This window comes from Cupressus sempervirens, chromosome 10, assembly GCF_028749045.1.
Source record: "Cupressus sempervirens isolate cs-2001-9-10 chromosome 10, ASM2874904v1, whole genome shotgun sequence".
NCBI classification, from domain to species: domain Eukaryota; kingdom Viridiplantae; phylum Streptophyta; class Pinopsida; order Cupressales; family Cupressaceae; genus Cupressus; species Cupressus sempervirens.
The window spans coordinates 293,237,900-293,246,906 of NC_143127.1; positions in this window are offsets into that span (position 1 = coordinate 293,237,900).

Consider the following 9,007-nt stretch of genomic DNA (forward strand, 5'->3'; position numbering starts at 1 on the left):
CATGGGAAGTGCTTTCTAGAAGCCCACATTTGATGCATTTGCAGAGATGTTGATTGTTGAACAATCTCACTTGATAGATTTGGGACTTCTCACAACATCAAAGACCAAAGCATCGGTCGCTAGTGATGAGCACCAATCAATTCAAGGAGGGAAAAGTTATAACAAGAAGAAGAAGAAGTAGTGGAAGCAAAAATTACAATCTAAGACACGACAATCCTCCTCATAGCAAGGCAATTCTTCTTCCAACAAAAAGGGAAGTAATGAAATGGAAAAACTTCTTTGTGCATATTGCAAAAAGCCAAATCATGATGAGCATCATTACAAGACTAAAAGAATCGATGAGTTGGAAAACCTACTCAGGAAGAACAAAATTCGAGGGCCAGGTACTTCCAAGGATTCAACTCCAACCACTTTAAAGGGAAAAGGGCAAGCACTTATGGCAAATACAAGTTCTTCATTAGAATGGATTCTTGACTCAGGTGCCTCCTATCATATGGGTTCTTCAAAGGGAGAATTTTCTTCATTGAAGCAGTTATAGGTACTGCACATCTTTGTGGGAGATGATACTAAAATGAAAGTTGAAGGGAAAGGACATGTGGAGATGGAAAATGGAGAATTCAAAGACATTCTCTATGTTCCAAACCTAAGCTCTAATCTCCTCTCAATATACCAAATCACTCACCTTGGAGATGGTAACAAAGTTGAGTTCCTTCTAGATTCAATGATAGTGTGAAGTCTAAAAGATGATTCATTGGTTGCAATGGGGAAAGTCAATCATGACAAGAGGCTTTATTCCTTCTCCCACTTTGTGTCTAAGTCTCCTTCACATGTATTGTTAACTCAATCTAATTCACAAATCAAACTATGGCATGAGCGGTTTGGTCATCTTGCCTTCCGCTATCTTCAACAACTTTGCTCCAAAAACATGGTCAAAGGTCTACCTAACATCAACTTTTCTAAGGGTGAATGTTCATCGTGTTCAATCGATATGCATCTCGAGGAGAAGTATGATAAAGGGAAGTCTTCAAGAGCACCAATTGTTCTTCAGATGGTTCACATGGTTTTAGTAGGTCCTTTTCTAGTGACTTTAGTCAGCCAAGGCTGCTACATCCTTACTATTGTTGATGAATTTTCATGCTTTACATGGGTCTACTTCCTTCATCACAAGAATGAAGTGGTTGATCAGCTTCAAGCCTTCAAGATTCATGTTGAATTGAAATCAAGGAAAGCCATCAAGGTTCTACGACTGGACAATGAAAGCAGATATGTGGACAGAAGACTTAAAGATTTTTGCAAACTTGAGGGAATTGATCTTCAAAATCCACCAGCATTCAGTCAGCACAAGATAGATGTTGCAGTTGTGAGGATTGGAACTCTTAAGTCCATGGCAAGTTGCATGATTAAAGTCAAGTCTCTTGATCCAACACTTAAAGTTGAAGCCATTAGCAGTGCTACTCACATACTTAACAAGTCTCCTCATAATGCCCTCGACGGGAAGACTCCTTTTGAGGCATGGTGCGACAAAAAACTAGTTGTGAGTCACTTTAGAGTCTTCAGTTGTCCAACATGGGCAAACATATCTTCTCGGGGATGTAAGGCACCACCACCTATGCCTTGTACTTTCATCGAATATGAAGACAGTACTAAGGCATACATATTTCTATATCTTGAGACTCATGAGATCTTTGTGGAGAAGGATGTACACTTTGAGGAAAGTTCACCCAACTTATCCTCTAATCCTCTTCACACTTCATATACAATGGAAACTGATAGTGACACCAACAATAGTGCTTCAACAGATTTAGATACGTGGGGTTCTATCGACAGTTGTAGCAAAAGGTCACACCATTAGTATAGTCCACATGCATATATTGCCACAGTGATAGGTCTATCACATCAGGGTACACATTGTCTTCCAACTTCAGCAACAGAAGATGACTACATGGCAGACATTGCAGGTTTGTTCGTGGAGTCACACACCGTAGATTTGGGAGAGAGCCTTGATGATTTACATCTTCTCTTTGATGAAGATGATCTTTCTATAGTTGTTGCGAGGGCTCACTCTAACCCTCATGTTCATTCTCTATATGATCAATCTTTATAGGTTGGCATGATTGTGGATCCTTATGAACAACAGTTATTAGAGGTCTCTTTATCAGTTGAGGAGATAGATGGTTCATTGGGACAAGTTCTACAGACATCCTTGCCATATCTGCATTCTTTCTTTTCAGCAGTGTTGGAAGGGGTGACCATCAGTATCAACATAGGGATACTTGAGCAGGTTTCAGGGCCACCATACATCTTCAAGATTGTACCTTTGTCATTGTTTCTTCCAAAGGGGAGGAACATCATTCTACACTCATGGACTAGCTTCTTCCTTGGAGCAGCAATCCCTGGTCGACATTCTTAATTGGGGGGGGGACTACCTTGTCTCTCTTCCTCTTCTTTCTTATGGGGGGGACTTTTTCCTCTTACGAGGTTTTGTTCTTCTCATTCTTCACTATTGTATATACTTAATGTATGTCGTAATGGGGGGGTCTTGATTACTCCATCCATCCATGCATCTTGTTTTTCATCTCTCTTTTTGGGGGAGGGTTTTTCCCATGAGGTTTTCCCTCTTTCTCTGCTTTATGAGAGATTGCATTTCATTATGTACATTGGTACCTAACATGGCCCAGTAGCTAGGACCAATTATGCATTTCATTCTAGTTTTCGTAAGCTTAAGGGCATTCCCTAAGTTGCACTTAAGGGGGGGGGGGGGTGTTGGTGTAAATACGTATTTACTATTTACACTTTACTTAAGTTTACTTAGGATAATGCATTATTTTATTATTTATTTTGTGAGACACTTAGGAGTTTGCGTACCTTTATGAGTTGTGTTTGTGTTTGAGTTCTTTGTTCTTGGGTGAATTTTGCCCTGAGGCAAATTTTTACAATATGCACACGCACATGTGCACACACATGCACATGCACATACACATATATAAACACATACACACATGTGTGTGCATGTTAAACATGGACAAAAAGTAACTACTTATAAATTAAATTTTTAAAAAGTATTATGTGATGTTATAGACCATCCAAAATGTTCAAGAAAAATGAAAGGACACTAAGGTGCAAAAAAACCCTCCTAAAAGTAATCTAGTGAGGTAGATAGTACATTATTTTCTTACAAATTGTAACTACTATCAAAATATATGCACATTCAAAAGGAGATAATGAACAAGCATAAATATAAACAACAATATATACAAGATATGTCATGGAGAAAACTATTTCAAGAGAAATGCTCCACACTTTAGAAGGATAAATTTTTCTATTTCAATAAATAATACAATGTAATATCATTACTTAGCTTTTTTGACAAACCAGGATACAGGGTTGAATCCCATCATAAGAAAGCCAAGATATTTGATGTTGGTGGTGAATTGATTGGAAGTGGTAATCAAACAAAAGGAAACTTGTTCTATCTAGTTGGTAATGATGCACCATGTCTTATGAAAGGTAAATAATCAATACATGATAAGATCAAGTATGACAATGTTTATTGGGTTGAAGGACTTAACTATAGCTTGTTGAGTGTTTCACAGTTGAACAAATTAGGATACAGGTGATGCAGAGCATCCTATAAATCAGCAAATCAGTGGGATACATGCTGATCCCATCAAATTCCATGAGATAAATTCCATTCTTAGACATCTCATGAGGCAAAACACAACACTTTTCAACACAAGTTTACTAGTAATTCACCATTTGCATTGTCTGATTTCTATTCCATAGAATATAATACATAACTTTTGTTTTTGACATTTTATTTCCAAACCCTTTGGAGGAATTCTTTGAAATTAGTCTTTCTCAAACATATCCAAATCTGAGCCTAATAAAATAAACGAATTACAAGTTATGGTCTCTCTACCAAGACCTATTTTCTCTGTCATAAACCAGAAGCAAAATTGGTCACCCTTCCTAGGGCATCCAATATATTCTTCAAGGAATATCCCAATGATTCCAAACCAATTTCATAGTAACCCTATATGAATCTAGTTTCCAAAAAATGTAAGCCATTGAATATTTCAATCCATAAATCATCACATGCATACAAACTATGCTTACAACTCCATTGAAGATATAAAAAACCAATTTCCACTAAAACATTCATAACTTCTAGAAATATGATTGAAAATAACTAAAACCAAAAGTAAATGAAATAATATTCACATATCTTTCCAATGAATCCATTTGAAGGTCATAACTCTTCCATATGTGTCAGTACCAAGTGTTGCAACACAACTGTTTGCGAGAGTTCTCAAATATGAAAATAGTAACCTTCACCAAAATCATCATAACTTCCTTAAAAATGATTAAAATTACTCCAAACCAAAGAGAGGAAAAATATAATTCATAACAATATCCAAATATATAGATTTCACATGGTTTCTGGGCCATACATAGCCTTGCAAGGCTTGGAACCAACACACATCCAAAAAAAAAATCAAAATAACAATAGTAGAAAACACCAAAATTGCTCCAAAATGATTCCTTTTTCCCCTTGTTCTCATATATTGATTTGGAATGACCATTTCAATTTTATAGGATTTTTGATAGTTGATAACTTCCCAACCAACTTTTGAACCAACTTATTACATTCTTTAACCCTTGTTGCACTTTTTGCACTATTACAACTTTTTAGTTTTGCACTTTCTTGAAAACTTTACATTTATTGCCTTTAGGTATTACCATTGATTCCATTACATGGAATATAACATATGAAATTATTAAAATATTTCTTGGGATAATCTACAATATCTTTATGACTAGGTTCTCATGCACCAACAGGGTTGAATTCCATCACAAGAAAGCTAAGATATTTGATGTTGGTGGTGAATTGATTGGAAGTGGTGATCAAACAAAAGGTAACTTGTTCTATCTAGTTGGTAATGATGCACCATGTCTTATGAAAGGTAAGTGATCAATACAATTGACTAATAAGATCAAGTGTGATAATGTTTATCGGGTTGAAGGGCTTAACTATAGCTTGTTGAATGTTTCATATTTGAACAAATTAGGATATAGGGTTGAATTCCATCACAAGAAAGCCAAGATATTTGATGTTGGTGGTTGTTGACATTACAATCATGTTTGTTATTAGTGACATACACTTATTTAGATTGTAAGTATCTACCAAGCATATTGTATAGTTAACAGAGTTAACCAAGCATTTCAGACTCTACCGAGTTCTACAGTTGCTACTGAGTCCAAGGGACAATATTCAGTTTGTGCCAAGTAGTTACTACCAAGTTGGCGATCAACAGTGTAAACCAAGCTTAGTAAGGTTTACCAAGTTCCTTAGTGCAAACCGAGTTGTGTAATGCTCACCGAGCTTACAATTACAGTGATGTGAATCTAGTGTTGACCGAACCACTCAGTGTTAATCAAGTGACTTAGTTTATATCGAGCTCATAGTAATAGCATTACCGAGCTATGTAGTCAGAATCAAGTGACTCAGTTTATATGCCGAGTTACACAGTATTCCCCGAGTCATCAGTGCAAACCAAGTTCAAGATCACTTGAAAGTGATTAGTATGGATCGAGCTTCTATGTCTACCTAGTACGTGACGATGTCGAGCATTGAAAGTAGATGTCGAATATCAGAACCTCACCAAGCTAGTCTTCAGAACCTGAGTTCCTACAATTGGGCTGACTTTGTGTAAACTTGTATTGTGGCCAACTTTATAATTTATAATTTGAATTGGTATATATGTAACACATTTGTATCGCATCCAATGAGAAGTAAGAAGTAATGTAACAAGCAGAGAAGAGCTGAAGAACGAATTACAAAGGCTACAACAGTATAAGGAGCAACAAAGTTTTATCTATCACAGCAAGGTGATCATTACACTCAAAGGAATCTCATTCAACAAACCAAGTTGCATATCAGAGATCAACTACTATTCATCCCAACAAGTGGATCAATTAAATCCTTTCACAAGGTAGACCTAACAATCTTTTGTAAATCTCTTTACTGAGTGCATACTTCATTGTGTGTTTGTAAATCCTTTTGCAAGCTGGACCTAGTAGTCCTTATTGCTCCTAACACAACAGACCATCGGAAGTGATCATTGTAAGCCTTAACATGCCAACTTTATACTACAATACTAAAGCTTGTGGGTATCATTCCCACCCTAGTTTTACTTTCTATTTGGAAAGTTTTTGGGTCACCAAATTGTGTGTCAAAAGTGTTATGAATGCTTTTATGTTTTCAATTTCTCATGCATGCAATTAGATCATAATACTCTTGAAGGATTAATTGCTAGTAAAGGATTAAGTTTTATTGGTTACTGATTCACCCCTCCCCTCTCAGTAACTTAGCCTATCACATATATTTCCAACAGGTGGTAAACTAATTGAAGTGGTGATCAAACAAAAGGTATCTTGTTCTATCTAGATTTATCTGATGAGAATGTTTGTTTGCACAATGTGAATATAAATGGTTATGGCATAAGAGGTTATGTCATGTGAATTTTGACAATTTGATAAGCATTAGTAAGATGAAAAGAGTAAGCGGTTTTCCAAAACTGAAGAAATCTAATAATGTTATGTGCAAACAATGTCAATTGGGAAAAATGACAAAGTCTAGTTTTAAGAGCAATACATACTCATCTAATGATATTTTGGAAGTGGTTCATAATGGCCTTTGTGGGCCTATTGATGTTCAAAGCTACTGCGGAGACAAATATTTCATTCAATTTTTTGATGACTATTCTAGGATGATGACTATGATGTTTCTTAAAGAAAAATCTGATGCTTTTCAATTGTTTAAGTGGCATTTAGCTAGAGTTGAAAATGAAGTAGGTAAGAGTCTAAAGCGCTTGAGATCTGATAGAGGTGGAGAATTCATCTCTAATGAGTTCAATCTATTTTTCAATGATAGAGGAATCGAAAGGCAAATGTCAACACCTAGGACCCCTCCCCAAAATGAAATAGCCGAAAGGATAGATAGATCAATCATGGACCATGCTAGAACACTGATGATGGAGAAGAATGTGTCACAGAAATATTGGAGAGAAGTTATAAGTACAACTGTTTATACTTTGAACATAGTGAAAGTCAAGAAAGGTACAAATGTTACACCTTTTGAATTGTGGTATGGATATGCACCTAATGTGAAGTATTTTGAAAATTTTGGAAGCAAAAATAAAAATGGAAAACTTGATGCTTAGAGCAATATTCCTAGGATATTCCACTAAGAGTAAAGCTTATAAGTGTTTGAACTCTAACACTAACAAAGTTGTGAAAAGTGCAAATGTGAAAGTTGATAAATATGCACATGCACATACACATACACATACACATACACACATGTGTGTGCATTTTAAACATTGCCAAAAAGTAACTACTTGTCAATTAAATTTTAAAAAAAGGTATTATGTGATGTTATAGACCATCCAAAATGTTCAAAAAAAATGAAAGGACACTAAGGTGCAAAAAAACTTTCCTAAAAGTAATCTAGTGTGGTAGATAGTACATCTTTTTTCTTGCAAATTGCAACTACTATCAAAATATATGCACATTTAGAAGGAGATAATGAACAAGCATAAATATAAACAACAATATATACAAGATATGTCACAAAGAAAACTATTTCAAGCGAAATGCCCCACACTTTAGAAGGACAAAACTTTGTATTTCAATAAACAATACAATGCAATATCATTACTTCATTTTTTTGGTATGAGTCTACGACTAATAAGACACAATTAATTCTAACAATATAATAATTCCTTTGTGATACATAACACACAATGCTTTGAAGACCACTTTATATAGAAAAAAGTAACTAGATTGTAACTTCTAGATGAAGATATAAGATGAGGTTGTGTAAAACACTTAGCACAATTTTCCATCCACCTAAAAGCATGCAAATGCCACATGTACATCTTTTAAAGATTTCCAATTCAAAATTCTTAAGTTGGGTTCATGAAAATTACCACCTTGAGGTATGAAAGATGCTCTTACACATCTTACATTTGCCACAAGAATCCATCATAAATATTTTCATAAATTACAACAATTGTAAGAGAATATGTCATAGTTGACAATAAATAACCCATTCTCTTATAGTTTGTCATAACCAACTTGGGTGTCTACCTTTTTCAAATGAATATATCTCCTATCACTTGTCCTTTTTGTCATAGAATATATCATAGGTTGTAACATATAAGTGCGTCATAAAATGGTCACATATTTTGTCACAAGATGACACTTGTCACCTACATATGCTAAATACAAGAATCTCAAAGTGGGACACCTATGTCCATATGCGCAACACGTGTAAAAAACCACCACAAAATAAGATGCCACCCTATCTATGCATCCCATTGGATGACTAGACATATATAGGCAATGCTTTAATAAACAACAAACAAGTATATCAAATATTACAAAAATTAATGTTAAGATTTGCAAAGGTTAAGAACCTTAACAACCAGTTATACCCCAAAATGATCCTTTGAAAATGCGAAATGAGATAAATTCAAGTAGAAAAACTTGAGCATAACCATTATAAAATTTAAATAGAGGCATTCAAAGGATAAAAACACTCCATTAGTTCAAATTCCTAAGGGTAAGGTGCTCATCAAAATGAAAGGGTAAGGTAAAAAACTTGCACAATCCTCAAAAAGTGTTCAAAGAAGAAAAAGCATGAGAAGAACATAGCGAGGGTACTTATAGACATGTGACTATACCATAAAGAGCCAGGAAGAAACCTATGATATGAAAAATTCAAATAAAGTATATAAAAAAACAACAATAATTCACATGCCTTTTAATAATATGTATATCTACAAAGTAGACCTATGCACTTATAATGTAATATTTACTTCATAAAATAATACTTTGTTTCTCATTTCAAGAAAATAATAGTCCATATAGGATAATGAGTGAGAAGATTAATTAATGGTTGGCCTAAGTGACAATATAAACTACCTTTACTAAGCTTCTACCA